At 33.6% G+C, this 18075-nt stretch overlaps 1 non-coding gene across 1 annotated transcript; it reads left to right on the top strand.

Annotated features, from left to right (window-relative positions):
- Positions 1-17983: 17983 nt before the first annotated feature.
- On the top strand, positions 17984-18056 carry Trnav-aac. The gene has a single exon. It is a non-coding gene; the product is annotated as a tRNA-Val (tRNA).
- Positions 18057-18075: the final 19 nt, after the last annotated feature.

The following is an 18075-nucleotide window of genomic DNA, read 5'->3' on the forward strand; positions in this document are numbered from 1 at the left end:
ATATGTATTTATAATATTGCTTCCGCAACGATTTAAGCACTTGTTTACTCAGAAATTGTGCGAATACCAGACAAAGGATCATAAAAACGTAGCGGAAAAAACCTTTACCTACACTTAAGTCGTCATCACCCAATCAACGCCTCTGCAAGTCACTAACCAACCTAGCGGAACCCTGCCCGCACTAGCCTAGCCGGATGTTAAGAGCTTGATAAATAAATGAAAACAAATGGCAATCTCAGCTACACAAGAAAAGGCACATGCGCGCTGATAGCGACTTAATATTGGAGCTCAAGCTGATGCTGCTGTTAACTATTTTTTGCTGGCTCCCCCCCCCGTCCTTGCTCCACACTCCTTCACTGGTGCCTAGCTGCAACTGCTTTAATACGAAACAATGGACCATAGCAAAGCAAAGCAATACGACAAAAAGTTAAAACAAAAAGTAAAAACGCCTGCACTGAGCCGGTAAGCGGCAAATAAACACTCTTTTTTTTATTGATGAATTGTCGCTGTCTGTGACGAACTTGATGCTAATGTAGAGATATAGATGTAAATGGTTATCGCTGGCGGGGACTGGAGTTTGCGATGATGATGGTGTAGCTGCTAATGAGATGCTATCACCGGCAACAACATCAATAGCGCCCTTGGCGTTACAATCTGTCATTTGCCAGCTTGCTATCTAGTCAAGTAGTAGCTGCAGAAGCTATCAGGCATGGTAATGCACATACACATACATACGTATGTAGTATATATGATTATTTACATATAAATTCCACGCATCATGACAATGTCGCGGAAATGCAATGCTTAATAAAAGTATTAAGAGGATTTGATGACGCTAATACGAGTAGAACATTGAGATGAGCGTCAGCGGCAAAGAGGAAAGTAAAACAAAAGTAAGCAGCGGTAATTATTAATATTTAATGGGTATACCTACATACATATTTACATAATACGTATACGATAAGGTGGACCTATTTTCATTCACTCTTTCACTCACTCTCTTAGTGCACCTACATATGATTCTCTTACCATTCTGAAAATCTGCATTATCTTGCCACAAAGCTGGATTTTTTCGAAAATTTCTTGGAAATGTTCAGCCAATTGATTTTCTTGGAACTCAACATCTTCTTCATCGTAATTGGTATGAAAGGAATTTAATTTTTGTGACATTCCGAGTTTCTCCTCATTTGAAACATTATCGCCAAACAATGAAAACGCCATGCATTCATCTGATAAGTACCACATATGTGTGCTAATTTTACTTTTTTTGACAGTTTTCCATCAAAACTTGTATAGTCAAGCATATCTCGTTGATATTAAATGTTTATTATAAGGTGATTCTGCGGTCACAGTGGAACGAAACCAAACTTTCCTCGTACTATGAAAAGCCATATGTCTCGTAATTTAATTTTTCGTGCGGCGTTAATTAAAATTTGTATTTAATTATATGGGACATTCCATACCAAAATGGACGGGGTTCACACTTCATGTGTTTGATTTGTTTCAAATCTTTAGAATCGATACTTAAATATTGCGCAACAATCAGAGCTACCATTTTGATTTTTTTTTTTTTTGAGATGGCATATTTTCACAAACTATTTTTTTATCAAAAAATTTGTATGCGAAAAATTTTTCAAGAAAAAAAATTCAAAAAAAAATATTTCTTTTCATAGAGAATTTCGATGTGTGTATTTGTGAATTTTTTAAATTTTTTCCTCGTCCCATTTTCGAAATAATTGGAAAACTTTTAAATCGATTTGTTTTTGTTTTCCTAATGTAAATTTTTTTAAGAATGTATTAATCAAGCACAAATTTCATATTTATTTATTTTTTATGTTTATCCCCTAAACCTAAAAATTTGAAACAAATCAAACACATGAAGTGTGAACCCGTCCATTTTGGGATGGAACGCCCCATATACAGTTTCAGCGAATAAATGGCTTTTGACAACCAGCGCGCATTGTGCAGGGGTCCAGAGGATCGCAAACTCATTATGTGTTTTAAAAACACTCCCAAAAATATAAGAGTAAGCTCCAGGTGCTTCTTTTAGCCGCCTCGAGCGTGATCGTTTGCTAATTCAATCTTGCAAAAATTAACTATTTATTTCAGTTTGTATCATTGAGCATTGTTTCAACATACTCAGCCTTGTAGTTGGTTTTATTCATTGAGGACCAAACATATCTGAGTCTTATTAAGGGAACATTTACTCCGGATGTGTCACCCATTATCGATTTAAATGCAGCTCGTAACGTAAATTCCATGTTATAGTGTAGACAAGGAAGATATAACAAACTATGGCCGATTTTTTGTTGCAATATCAGAGCTGCCCCATTTACTCGTTATTATGTTTTTCAGCTGTAGATTAATTATAATAAAACACGAGAAATATTCGGTGTGCAATCACGCTTTTATTCTTTTCATTCGCCTAGTCTGTTCTTGTCCATCTGCGCACCTGTCAAACGTCATATCCTATTTCTTTAAGGGTTGCTTCAGATATTGTCAATACAGGGTGCCTCGTCGCATACTACAACTCGTAAACATTGTGGGGCTATGTCTAATCCAGTGGAATTATCTATTTTGGAAGCACTTAGTAGTAGTCGAAAAATCGTAACTGCCAACCGATCTACTTTCTCAAATTCAGTCAATGTTGGGAACATTTTCCCATCCCAGTGAACGACGACGAGCTTTAGCATTTGACGCACAAACATTTCTTTCAATTTTTTGCCTTGTAAATACTATTAAAATTTCATCTAATGCCGAATTTCCACTAGGCATTGAAATGACAAGAAATGCATGCCCTTTAAAAAAATGCCATGTGGAAATGAACTTAATGACTATTTTTTTTTTAATGTAATGACACGATTATTTTTTAATGCCCGATTTTGTCATTTGTCATTTTTGCCATTTAATGCCTAGTGGAAATCCAGCATAAGACTTTAGGCACCGCCTCCTATCGGGCCCAAATTTTATATTTCATAATTTTTCAACAAACTTCACGTTTTTACAATTAAAAAGTAGATTTTTTGACTTCATACAAATTAGGTCCACCTTAATAAACAACCACTATGTTATGTCTGTGATTGATAAGCTTTGATAGAAAAAAACTTAGATTTGTATTTTAATATTCCAATGCATAAGCACATCAGTGTGCGACCGTTGATGCTTTGATGGGTTGCGTAGTCTTTTTCTTTAGTACTTCAGAAAATTTATTGTCTATCAATAGTTATTCAACCATACCTAGAATTAAAGTCAGTAACCACATATGCATGTACGTAAGAGGGTCTCTTGAACTCGCATGAAGAGATAATCAATGGTCTAAGGTTCTTTCACCCTGCAATAGAGTCAAATATGCATTAAACCAATATATGTATTTTGAAATATTCATTGCACATAACTTTCTAAAACAGCTAAGCATACATACATATCGTCGCCTCAGAAAACGGATGACGAATGTGCAAAATCACGATTTTTTTATTTTGATGCAGATTTACTAAGTTGGACATGCTCTTTCGATTTCTGCGATCCATTTTTTTATATCTCCATTAGTTTTTGAGATATTTCGTGCGCATTTTGTCGTATGTTACATAATATTAATGATTGGGTATGCCTTTTGTTGTATGTGCTGAAAATGCGTCACATACGACAAATTCCCATACAAACGTACCTTTTTCTTAATCATAAAACGTTTGTCGTATGTGACACATACGACAAATTCCCATACAAATGTAATCCTTTTTTAATCATAAAACATTTGTCGTATGTATCGCAAAACTTTGAACTTACGACAATTGGATGGTCCTCTACTATAACGATACAATTAAAATTGAAAATTAAACTAAGTAACTAATTTTAAAATTTTAAATTTTTAAATTTTAGCTTGCACTGAGTCTCCAATGAAATGAAAGAGATAAAAATGTACAAAAGACTGAATTTAAGTATTGTTTTTTGTTTTTATATAAAGAAAACGTATGTTCGTAACATATTTACAGCATAAGAGATGTACAGATTTTTTTTATTAAATACATGATTATGTTTTTGTTATATTTTTTCTAATAAGTAATCATTATTTAACAAATATGTCTGTTTTTTTCATCAAATTATACCATCGTCGTTGAAATAGATACTTTACTATTGTCGTATGTTCTGTGGACAAAACAAAGTGGTGAGTAAACGCTACTTACGACAAATGTATACGGAATGAAAAGTAAATTTTCTCATTAACGTTAAGAGATATTAAATGTAAAAATATGGGAAATCAAAACTAATAACACCAACTACGTCTCCTTCAAAAGTTACAAAAATCTACCGTACAGTTTCGGATTAATTCGACCTTAAACTTCAAAGTCAATTTTCTCAAAACCGTGTTTTGTAACATTCGACATCCGTTTTCTGAGACGACGATATATAGACAATTAGGGTCTGAACATGTTCAGAACGAGAGAGGCTCGATATTAGATTTTGTGCTGGTGCTGCTCTAGGCCCACGAATCAGAGATTGGAATAAGAAAAACTTGAATAACTGAACCTAAACTCTTCCGATTCAGCCTTGTGAGGTGTCACTGGAAAGGTATTTTCTGACCCTTTTTATTTCTTTGCCAATAAACTCATTCAAACGATGAAAGAGAAAGGTAGGATGAACAAACGTCGATCAGAGTTGAATTAGGATGTGTTGGTATTTGAAAAAACTATATAAAAATTGGGACACGGATGACTTCTTTGGACAGAAATAAAAACAGTGGGAAAATACCTTTCAACTGAGATCCCATAAGTCTAAATCAGAATAGTTTTGGCCCAGTTATTCAAGATTTTCGTAAATCAATCTTTGAAAAAAAGTAAAAAAAAAACAACATGAAAAATCTAATTATTACGACTCTGTTGAAAAGATTTTTAAATATTTTTATGCAGATTTTAAGCTTAATCTGTTTTGTTATCTGAGGGGATTTTTTTCAAAAATTACTTTAAGAAACTGTTTTTATTCATAAAAAACTCCATTTTTGGAGGTATTTTCTAATCGGTCCATCTCACTTAAATCTTAATATTTTTCCGAAATATTTTGGTGAACGTCTTAAAATATAATAAGATTTGTAATCCCTTTTTTTGGTGATGCAGTCTAATATACATACATATATAATAGACGAAGAAATTCATTGTTCAGGACATAAGATCTGCACTGTTCGCTCGATTTTTCAAAAATGGGGTGTCAAATTAAAGCGCTTGGCCTGTAGCTGTGAAAACTGGTTATATTTTTGCGAAAAGTGTTGCCACCCGTTGAATAATTGAATTCAATTTATTTAATATTCAAAACCATCATATCCGCAACATTGGTTCGATTTTCCAAAATTAGGTGTCAAATTAAAAAGTTTTTAAATAATTATATTCAAATTATTTACCAAATATAAATCAATTATTACAAAATGGGTATCAATCGAAATGGTTTTGAAAAGCTTTGTTTCTTAACCTAACTATAGGAGGGTTGTCACCTGTTTAAAAAATCAAGTTCGATTTGAATTAAGGGATTTAGGAAAGGGAAATATTTACAACCATATAGTTTGAAAATATTTTGAAGAGGGTTTGCCACTTGTTAAAAAAGTCAAATTTAGTTAACTTATATACAAGTTATATGAAAAATTAAAATGTGGGCGTCAAATGAACTGGCGTTAAGAAATATTTAGTTTGAGCACTAAGAAAATTTATGAGGTATTTGCAAGGGGTTGCCAGACGTTAAAAAAGTTGAATTTAAATTATTTAATAAGTTAAATAAACTATTACGATATGGATACCTATCGAAAGGGGGTTGAAAATACTTTATTTCTGAAATATATTCAGGGCGGTCCACATGTTCAAAAAATCAAATTCACCAGTTAATTAAAATAAGTATCACAATGTTAGACGAAGGATATTTAAAAAAGGTTTCACTTGAAAACACTTTTGAAGAGGGTTGCCACCTGTTTGAGAAGTTGAATTTTATTAACTTATGCACAAATTATATGAAGTATGCAAATACGGGTGTCAAACGAAAGAGTGTTAAGAAAACTTAAAGTTTGAAAATATTTTTGTTTAGGGTTGTCATCTGTCCGGAGAGTAATAACTATCTTGCTATGTACATACATATGTATATAAAGCGCGGTTCATATAGTGGTGTGTTTTTGAATTATGGAAATCTTAAAAGAAAGTCAATATCATATCTCCGCGGAACCAAGTTAATGGCTTTGCGCTTAAAAAACGTAGGGAAATAATGCAAACGAAATGGACAACGATTTTGCTTAAAAAATTATATTTTTCTGGCGAAGCGTACTTTCATCTCGGCGACTATGTAAAACCCACACGTGATCATCGAGAATGCATCCTCAGAGAGTGATAGTCAAATATACCCAAATTATACCGAAAGGAATTGATTTGTATTATTTTTGAATTTTTAATAAGAAACCAAATACATGGACCATTTTTTGTGAAGGTCATCAGATCTGCACCGTTATTTCGAATTTCAAACATGAGAAACGGGCCTGTAGATGTGCAATATGGTTTTAATTTTTGAAGGTAGAACTTTTTAGCGGTACTGTGTGACTTGAAATTTTATGAAAGGTAAAACCGACACCATGCGCCATGTTCAGTCAGAAAGGCCTGGACGGATTTAGAGGAAACACCCGGCATTTTTTTTAAATAGGGTTGCCAACTGTTTTAAATGTTCAACTCAATTTTGGTGTCTTAGCGTCTTGTTTTTAAACATATTTTTGAAGAAGTTTCAGGTACAATTTAAAAATATTCGACAACAGATTTTAATGAGAGGCCCACTGCTCAACTGACAAAAGGGCAGAAATATATAACTTGTGTTTCTTGCTTTTGATGGTGGCTATGTCCGAATATACATATTTTTGGAATATTTCAACCTCTAACTACTGTTCCGAATCAATTTTTGCTAAAGCCCCAGTGCACAACCCATTCTTATGTATGCATACGGTTCGCGTGTACGCAAGAGTCGTGCAACTGTAACTGCATAGTCAGAAGAACAACCATACCACATTTCATCCCGCAAAACTGAACAGTGAAAACCCAGAATTAGTAAATTAAATTTTTATAAGCAATATAATAGTGCAAAAATATCGACTTTTTTTGCGCATTAAAAGTTTTTATTCAACAAAACTTTTGCTAGCCCTACTTATCGGCACGATGGGGCCTAAAAAGAAATAGTAAACAAACTTTCTTCATCTCTACCAATTATTTAGGTCAATAGTAAATACCCAAATCTGTTTTGAACAGCTCTTGACATCGTCTTCAGTAGTCCATTTATCATAACAAGCAAATCAAGTAAGTAAACAAAATCTGGTTAAATAACGTTCCCCCCATAAATGCGCAATCATTTCGCTACAACTACACAACGACAGCCTTTAACTGATCTCGTCATTTATTATTGTCTTTTATAAAATATGCAATACTTTGCAATCAACTTTCCCTCTATCCATTAAACTTAGTTTGCAAATCAATTTATTTTCATATCTAATTTTTTAAAAACATCTTTTATCCAAACGAAATTAAATGCGAGCAAATCATTAGCAAGCATATGTATGTATGTAACTATGTATGTATGTATGTATAAGATTATTCCGTGTGTCAAATAACCAGCATTAGCAATAAATAAGTATATCATACAAAATTTGGCCATACAAATATACATAAATTGCTAATGAGATCAACAAGTAGCCATAAATATACAAACATACAGTGACTCAAACAAGTGACCACGTGTTGATTTTTTTTTTTAATTTACATAATGTTTTTCAAATTAATACTTTTTATTTATTTTTTTTTATACAAATATTCTTCATGCAATTTAGGAAAATTCTACGAAATTCGAACATTTTAATCTGAATCTTTAGAATATTTTCGGGTATGCCGTTTTATAGCAGTTATGTACATACACTTTTAGTCTAGTAAAGTGCAAGTGTCAAGCGGCTAAAAAATCGCGTTGATTTTTAATACATTTTTTTTTGCTGATGGATTTTTGCACTATATTTCAAATATCAACGCCAGGTTTTGTAAATTGCACTTTTTACATAAAAAAAAAAAACCGCAAGAGCAGTCACAAAAACAAAATCTCAAAAATCAACGGGATTTATTAGTCGGTTGAAACTTGCACTTCATTAGACTAAAATTGTATGGGCTATAAAACTGCATACCCAGAAATGTTCTAAAGAGTCACTTTTTTGAGCCACTGTATATTCAAATATATGTATAATGACAAAAGCTTTTGGATACCCTGTGAGAAAATCTGAACTTATCACTTTAATTTCTGATTCTCCAAAATGTGAATGACATTTAGTAATAAATATCTGACTATATATATCATTCTAAAGGCGATTTTCTGATGCTCGGAAGGACATCGCGAGGCATCGGTTCGAGCAACATCTTAAAATAGAACAGCTTTTTACTAACAGCGGTCGCCCCTTGGCTGGCAATGGCAACCCTCGTTCTGTTTTTGGATTATTTTTTTCCATTAAGTCGAGAAAATGATATCGGCCAAGTGGTCTCCGCCAGAAGTGATGATCAAACGAGCCGGATTTATGGGCCGTTTCATCAATGTACACGGATATTTTCTTTGACGATTTCAAGAGTCTGAGGTTTCTTAACATAGACTCATGAATTCAAGAAACCCCATAAACAGAAATCTGGTACGGTTAAATCAAGCCATGCACTGTCTCCACTTTGTTAGGAAACAAATTCAAGTCTTTTACCGAAATCCTCTGTAAAGGCTACCTATTGATGCCCAGTTGTGGGCTCCGGTAGCCTCTGCGATATCTTCAGCCACAGCCGCGATATCCTCAGCAAAACGGTTGCTTCTGGATAAGAAAATGCTAGCAGCATCTTTTGTTGTCCCATACTCTTCCAGGCGAGCGGCTAAATGCTTAAATTCATGATGCGTCAACACCACCGAAGAATTATTTCGCAAAAAAATCAAAACAATTATTCGACGATCTTGTCTGGATATACACATTTTTCTGTATCTATTTAGTTCACAAATGTCAAAACAGAATTGAACAGAACTTTCCGGTTTCTGATCCCAATCGCAGCTCTCCATTTTGCAGCACCTATTTTTAATGATGTATTAGGCAAAGAGTGAGAAATTGTGATCCCATTACTGCGAGCGTCTGTTTGTTTAATAGTGTCCTCTGAAAACAGGAGTGAGCGCTACATAAGTGGCAAGACGTGGATTCTCTCAAACTATGTGCCAGGTGAAATTTAGAAGCGTTAGTCTATTAAGAAAGTCTGAATTTTTCGATTGTATGATAAAAGAAGCCTTCTTTGCCCAGCATGATGTTAATCTTTCGTTCAAGGCTCGGCAACATCCTCTCAGCACGCCTATCTTAAGGAGAGCACTGCTGGAGCGAAATTTGTGAGCAGATACATAACTGTGGATTTAGAGTGAATCCCTGGAAAAGCTAAATTTTTACTTTTTTAACAGGCATACACTTTATGTTTCATTTAACGCTACATGCTTGGTGGTCACAGTTACTCCTAATCTAAACTGGAGACTATGTAGACTCGTAACGATGAGTTAAAATTTCATACGAAAATGCGAAACCCCGGGCTTCCGTCCTCGTCTCATATCATGGAACTAGAAGGCGGGATCCCGCCCGATGTTTGCAAGTGACTAGTTGGGTTGATGGTAAATCCCTTGACTTTCCTTAAGAATGTTAAATTTGCTTTTACTGCATCCATCAAATCATGCGCAAAAGAAGCCTTAAACATGATCCGATGCGCGTCACCGATAGATTTTTTTTTTATTAAAGAAACTTTTTCGCCGAGTTCCTCAAATCTGAGAGCACTAGGGCTGAGGCAGGAGAGCTTTTGCGTACATTGACGCAGGTTGTATATTACTAATACTCTCGCATTCTCCCAACAATTTTATGCCGCCAAAAATTTCGATAACAGGTTGACTTCAAGAAAAATGTTAATTTTATTGCACAATATCCATGTATGCTGAGGTTTTGCTATCGATGGGGCTTGCAGAATAGCATTGACCACCGAGATCAAAAATTGTAATTATTTCAGACAGCTAGCGTTTACTTGGGTGCCGGTTGTGCCACAGCAAAAAAATGGCCCAGCACGGCATCGTTCGGCTCTAGATATTTCACAGGCTAAAAATAAGTTCTTATGCCCCTAAGGAACAGTTTTTCAGTGCCAGTTTAAACTTCAACTGCGTACATATGTAAAAACCACCTGACATCAGGTTGGCTAATCTTAGTTTAAATCAGCTAGCTCGAGAGGTCCAGCTCCGCTATGGCTATGCCTGTCGAACTAAAGTGAAATTTACTTAGGTTTTTGAGCTCCAAAGGTTAGATCTGAGGTAAGAGGGAGTTCTCGAATTTTATTCCCGTTTTAGTATTGTCTCATTTGTGGTTCAGCATGAATTCTGTAGCTTTCATTTCAATTCAACAATTTGGCAAATTACTGTGTTAATAATAAAAGTTGACAACAAGTTCGCTGCCACATGGCATTTTTGAAGTTGACAATTTTTTTTTGTATTATTTCACGGCCTAGTGGAAATGCGGCATCTGTTTTGTCACTGCATTAATTATATTGCGTTTTCTTATCATCTTTTTGTGTAGCGGAATTCAATGACTTATTTATTTTACAACGCTTTTATCAACTTACAAAGTTGTATGTCCAGACAAAGTAGCAAAGGTATTATTTATTTTTTTATTTTTTGTATTTAGCTTTGAGCGTACATTTGTATTTAAAATAAATATCACTTGCATCCAAAAAATACACAAAATCTTTTGTTAGTTCACTTATTTCTCAGTAAAAGCTTTCGCACAATTCGTGTCTAGCATATCTTAATTGAATTTGTGTGTTTACATAAGCTTTTAATATATTTTTGTTAATTGGGTTGCTGAAGTAGGTGTTCTGAGAAGTGCCAAATATATTAACAAACTGAAAAGTATTTGCAAGTTTTTACTGTCAATAAGAAAAGTTGACAAATTTCCTTACCTACCACCCGACATACATATACGTTAAAAATATGTGTAAATATACAGGGTTACTGGGGAAAGTCGTCCCACATACTTAAGGACATTATTATTAAGGATATGCTGTCCAAAACTTAACCATTTCCAAGATATTCGATTTTAAATATTTAAAGAATATTTGTTTTTTGCTTGTACCTACACTTTTTTAAATGTTGATTCAAGGGTCCGATTGGTAATTAATAAAAATAAATAATATCGAAGCTAAAACTCCATATAAAAAAAACGCACAAGAAATGGCAGAGAATTTTTCTTTTGTCAAATTTCCTTAAGGCAGTGCGTAATTCTTAAGAAATGGAAATTTTTTTCTTTACCGTTTTCTTAACTCCATGTCACCACCTTCTACTAAATCTGTTTTAACATCTGTCAAGTTTCTGTTTTAGCCTTGTCCCAAAATTACATCAAGCCAATCAGATCGATTTATACCCAATGGAAATGGCACGGTAAAATGAAAACTGTGTTGTCAAACTACGATTTGACAGTTGATGTTAAGAAAGCGATGGTGAGAAATTCGGCAAGACAGATATTGCTTAACTGAGGAAATTTGCGGTCTACACCTGACATTTCTGTCTTAACACAGCTTTTTTAAAAGAATATGTAGAAGGTGGAGATGTAGGGTAAGAGCTGGATGCTAAGCTTTAATGTGAAAAGAGATCTCGATGTAGAGGGATTGTGAACACCATTTGCTAACAAAATGAGAAGTAAAATGTTCTCAAATGTTTTGCACTATGCTTCTGCAAACTTAAGCATTTTTTCAGTATCAGCTTGCTCTAAGGCAAAAGTAAAAGTGGCGGGCAAATCGACAAGAGTATACGCGTCTAATACATACAAACGATATGTAAGTGCAGTTACTTCGAAAAGCACTTAAGAACGCAGCTCAAGGCAACAGACAACTCTTTTTCAATATACAGATACAAGTAGAATTAAATTGACAAAAACTATACGTTGAAAAGTAATATATGTACCTAAAAGAAACTGCTAAACAAAAGCTTAACAGACAGACGAAAACAACAAAGAAGTGTCTATACTTTCCACCATAATTTCTAGCACTTCGTCTGTGCTGCACTTATTCACCAATATTGTTAATAGCAAGTAAGTTCTTCAATGTTGCAAAAAAATTTTAAACACATACATACTAGGAACGCCAATCCCGCGATCCCGGTGTTTTTTGGTGTTTTTTTTTTGTTTATGTTTTTGAAGTATAATTTTTGTAAAATATCGTTTTGAGTACTATTAAAAAAAATTTGAAACTGTACTTTTAAAATTGCAGCCTGAGCCTTTTTTGAAGAAGATTTGAATGAATGTACTCATAGCAACGCTAATGTAAGCGAAATAGAAAGTTTTAAGTAAAAGTGACATAATTTTTTAAATCAGTCTACTCAAGCTTCCTCAAATCGGAAAAGCTTATAATTTATCCGACGTGCTGGTAAAAGAAGTTCAAATATTTTTTTAATGGAGGACCCCTATTCGTTATCTTCAAAAGCTTATGACTACTTTTTGACAGTTCAGCCTAAAATTGTTGAGGTCGAAAGATGTTTTTCATCGGCAGGTTTTGTATGTAAAAACTTCAGGTCAAGTTCATAAGACTCCCCTTTGAATGCTTTGCTAATAACAACACCGGCACAAAAAAGGGGTGTGCGGGGGTCCGTTTAATTCGTGCATCCTCAAAATTTCGAGTAACTAGCGAAAAAAATGGCGCAAAATTCGTCATTCGCCATTTCTTAATGGAGTAGAATAAAGATTTTTAGAGGATTTGTTTTTGTACATTTTTGTTTATTGTTTTTTATTTTTTATTAATCATTACATTCAAGAGTACCTGGTATTTACTTTGTTATTTGTGATATATGGGTTTTTATTTGTGATGTATGGTTTTTTAAATACAATTTAAAAAATGTATTACTTTAAGATTTGTGTGTATTAATAAACAGAATAAATACGTGAACTTTACAATCATTTTATCGTAAATTTTTAATAATTTTATTTCATGGCATGTTTAAATGCTTTCAGTTATTTTGAATTTTACTCATATTCATAAAAGTTATGTCTCAATACTTAAAAAATATCCCGAAATCACGGGATCACAATTTTTTGCATATTTTGGCCTCCCTAATACACATATATTTCTTATTTTGTTGTTGCGTTTTTAGTATACTTTTCTTCTTTTTATTTTATCATTTTAAAATTTGTACATCATTGTAGTTAGAGAAAGTCGAGCTCAGCTAATGCAAAAAAAATAATTATTATTATTTTTCTATAATTTCATATTTTCATTTTCAGAAAATAAGATTTTTTCGCCATATCCACCTATTTAGAAGCTCGATATAAGCACACATTTTTCAAACCAGTAACAAAAGAAAGGATTAAAAATGAACCCTGATGACGTTTCAGGTTCTCCAAATTCTGAAACAACCAAAAGAAGGAGAATGAAGAATTCTTTGGAAAACAATGGTGTTTAAACAACGATCTTGCCATGATGCTAGATTGTGAAAATGAAAGTCAGGAGGATACATCAGAATTTTCAGCGCAAAAAAAATATATGTATAACTGAAACATGATTCAATACTAAAATGTTTGCTCAAAAAACAGTTTTCTCGCTCCCTCTTGACAAAATCGGCTCCCTTAGCAAGGCACTGTGTGTGGGTTCGTGTGTGTGTGCAAAGCTTTTGTAAGGGAGCTAAGGGAGTGTCAAAACTCTAATGTCACTAATGAGCAAACCTCCTCACAACTAGTGCAGCGTCAATCGAAAATAATTTATAATTTTGTCAGGTTTCAAGTCAGTTATTGATGGAAACTGTCTTTGAAAAATTCAGTTCAAATTGAAGGAAATGTGCTACAACTATGTGATACATACCAATCCATTTCTTTTTTTTACCGATTTGAAAATAAATTTTTATTTGTAATAGTTATGCAAAATTTAAGAAATAACTATTATGTTTGATTTTTTTTTATAAATCCAAAAAAACAATTATTTTTAATTTTTATCTAAACAATATGTAAATAACAGTTATTTTTGATTTTTATATTACATGTCTTAGGTAACAGTTATTGAAGACTTTTATTTATAAAACTCAGTAATAAAAATCAGTCACTGACTTTTAGTTTTTAAGTCATACGTGTAAAAGTCATTATCATTTTTCGCAGTTAAGAAGTTGTTGGAGAACTAATGTTTACTAAGACTTACACAAATTACTTTTATAAGTATGATTTCAAAAGATTTATATAGTGACTTTTACAAATAAAAGTCTTCAATAACTTTTATCTAAGATATATAATTTAAAAATCAAAAACAACTGTTATTTGCAGATTATTTAGATAAGAATTAAAAGTAATTGTTATTTTGGATTCATAAAATAAAAATCAGATAAAAACTGGTATTAAGGAGTAATTAAATAAAAGTCCAAACATAATTGTTAAAAAGCGGTTCTTTTTATAAAAGTTGTAACTGTTACGGTTCCTGATTCAGGTTTTTCAAGTTATCCGTCTTGAGCGAGTAGTTATTTAGTGGCGCAGGTTTGATTTGCGAAACTTTAAGAAACAGGATGTAACCGGAAAAGGCAGCAGCATTACAATGTTCCAATTTTTAAATTCAAGTACTAAATTTAAAAAAAAAAAAAACTATCAAAAATTACTAACTTTTCCATTTTTTATTTACCTAAATCACCTAATTTACTCACCTAAATTATTTCTTAAAAATACTTGGCATCCGCATTGGCATCCGCATCCGCGGATATCTAAAATTCCACATTCGCAACATTCCTAGTACATACATACATGTCTCCCTTAATTTGCATTAAGTCATGATTTACGCTGCTAGAGACTGCTAATCTTCCAAAATCACGTTTGGTTTGCAATTATTTCGAATTCGATGTTACATTTTTTTTAATTTATTGAAAATACGAGTATTTCTACTCATATAATGCACTAATGGATTTTCAGTATGTAAATAAGCATGAATATATGTATGTATATTTAAATCAAAGGTATTTTTGGTGCTACGTGCCGTACAACACTTTGTACTTACTTGAAAACACGTAGCTATCAGTCAACAAGAAATTAATCAAGAAATAACACTCAAGCTGAATGTATAGATACATATGTATGTGCATATTTATGCACTAATATACCAGGTAGCAAGGGAAATCACACAAAGAATAGCTATTCCCGAAAAAAATTCTAATTTAGCTCAAAAAAATATCTGAATACTCGTATTTGATGAAGTAATCGGGCACATTTGCGCATGTCGAACTATATAAGTAAGTACATTTGGGGATTTTTGTATTTTTTTTTTATCTACTATGGCATTGTAAAAATTTATATAAGAGTCGGGTACAAAAATAAAACAACAGCAATAGCATCTCCGGTCACCAAATAAAGAATTCAAAATAGAATTAGGCTCATTGTCTCAGTCAACTACCGTCTCTGCATTTTCTTGAACTAGTGCGTTATCGGTGGTCAGATATACAGACTTGTAAGATATCAACAGAACTCTGACTTGACTACGACTGTCAACTGGAAGATGGAGAAGTAAGTGTCCAGCATTTCCTGTGTGAATATCCATGCTATTTGAATGCTAGTTTAAAAACGCTAGGTAGACACCTACTGACACAACTAACAGAGATATTAGGAACCAGCGTAAGCGAAATGGGCAAATAGGACAACCGAGAATCAAGATGGTTAGCCAAGCAGCATAGGATCTATATACATATGTAAGCAAAACATTTCCCATGAGAAGTGCATCAAACTGGCGCAAAAATACGATAATTTAATCATTGCAAGCATCTAGGAAGCACTACAACCAGCCACAATATTAAATTAATTTTTCATAGAAATTTTCGGTAAAACACACATTCTCAATGCCAGGCAAAGTACTTCAATGGGAGGGGTTTAAACTCCCGAAACATATACCGGCCTCTTCCACCAACCTCTTTGTGCTCGTGAATGCTGTTGTTACGGCACTGGGCCAATTATTTGTTATGGATGGGTGTATTTCAGGGTCATCCGTTATTAAGAAAAAAATAAAATTTATAAACAAAGCTATACACACCTAAATTAATTTGCGTTCAAGAAATTCCCTAACTATAAACTTATTTCACCGTCATCACGTTTTCGCACTAAAAAGCCCTATTAAATAAAACTGTTGAATAAAAATCTCATATAAAAATGCTAATTTTTCTAATTAATATTGCTGTGCTAAAGAAAGATCCGCTTTTAAAAAGCGAAATAAGTACATTTTTTAATCCAGGCATTGCAATATCGTATATGCATACAGAAATAAATAATTAAACTAAATTTTTGAGAAAATTCTTTACTTAAATGTTCGCAATTTAGAATCTGTCGGTAAATAAAAGTACCGTTGGCATTTCTATCAAGTCAGCAGCGTCACGCCTGCGATCAAGGGAATACCATAAATTATAATTTAGACAATCGGCGCAGACTTTTAATTATATGTATTAGGCTGGGTCACGAAAAAAAAATTCGCATAAACCCCGACACAAAACTGCGTTATTCTGTCGTGGTCTCCTAGGTGGTTGAAAGGAGTTTTAAAAGTGTTCGCAGGCATTGATACAATTCTAAATGAGTATATTAAATTGAATGCTGCCTTATTATCCGACATAATATTTATTGTGGATCCATTTTTCCTTCTACGAAGATACACATACAGACTTCGATTGCAAAGTCTTCCGCTGCAATTATGTTTGGGTATGTGTCCATGGGCTGGCATTTATTGAATCTTGGTCCAAGTATTCCCGTCGTCTGTCTTCGATGCGTCAGTATACCATTCTTGGGACCCTTTGTCAGTCATAGATATTATTAGCTTCATAGCAGTCGCTTTCAGGAAACAGTAAACAGTAATCATCTTGATCCGAACTAGACCCGAACTGTTCAATAAAAAGTCCTGAATTAGCCCCTAACTAGACCCGAACTAGTCTGGCAATCTCCTCGAAAAATTGCTAACTAAACGTGAACTAGGCCCGCCTTGATCTACGAATTAGCCCCGAAATAGTGCCCGAAAAAATCCCGAAGTATTCCCACAATGACCCCGTAATTATCCCGAAAATTTGCTGAACTAGTCCCGAAATTATCCCGAAAAAGTTTCGGACTAGACCGGAAATAGCCCCACCAGAACCACCGATTACTTTTTATTTTCATTTGCACTACTTGCAAAAATTTGTATAAAGCAAAACTCCTCTCAAAGTATGCTTTTATTTTAAATTTAAATTAGAAACGGTTATTAAAAACTTGTTTCATTCGTATGAGGACTGTTCCGGTTTAATGTGCTAGCATACATACATAAGTACATATACACTTACACAAACGATATGATGCCACACACGCGGCAACAACCGCAAACGGATTTATAAATAGAAAGTTCGTGAGTTGTAGGCAAATTTTAATTTTGCAAGGCATTCAGCGCTAGCAATTACAATGGAAATCCAGAGTCTAATATTAATGTGTTAGCAGACGAATTACTTGTTTGTTCTACATAGTATGTACATATGTATGTACTAAGCAGCTGGATCTAATCATCAGCTCCACACAGTCTAGCGTTGACAGACAATTTATTTAGTAAATAGATAAGTTTTAAAATAACTCAGGCACAAACAGCAAGTAAAATTTTGCGCTGGTAAAATGTCACAATTTCAAACATAGGATGACATATTCTACCTTAATTTAGGGTTTTTTTTTTATTTTGGCCAACTGTTTTGTTAAAAGCAAGAACATAAAAAGTCGCGATGCTTATTTATAATTGTGCACACATTTGAACGCACATAAATATTTATTAAACAATTTTTGTTGTTGCCAAAGCTATGCATGTGTATAAAAAAAAAAACTACAAACAACAAGTTTGCTGTCTTTGCCAAATATTTGTGTTTCACTTTCTTCTTTTGGCTTTCATTTTCAATTACCGACAACCACCACTACTCGCACTTATCACACGTTTTCGCCATGCAATGCTTATCTGTTTCCGTGGTGTAGTGGTTATCACATCCGCCTAACACGCGGAAGGCCCCCGGTTCGATCCCGGGCGGAAACAGTTGATACTTTTTTTTTTT

This window comes from Rhagoletis pomonella, unplaced genomic scaffold, assembly GCF_013731165.1.
Source record: "Rhagoletis pomonella isolate Grant_MI unplaced genomic scaffold, Rhpom_1.0 Rhpom_scaffold_00002, whole genome shotgun sequence".
Taxonomy (NCBI): domain Eukaryota; kingdom Metazoa; phylum Arthropoda; class Insecta; order Diptera; family Tephritidae; genus Rhagoletis; species Rhagoletis pomonella.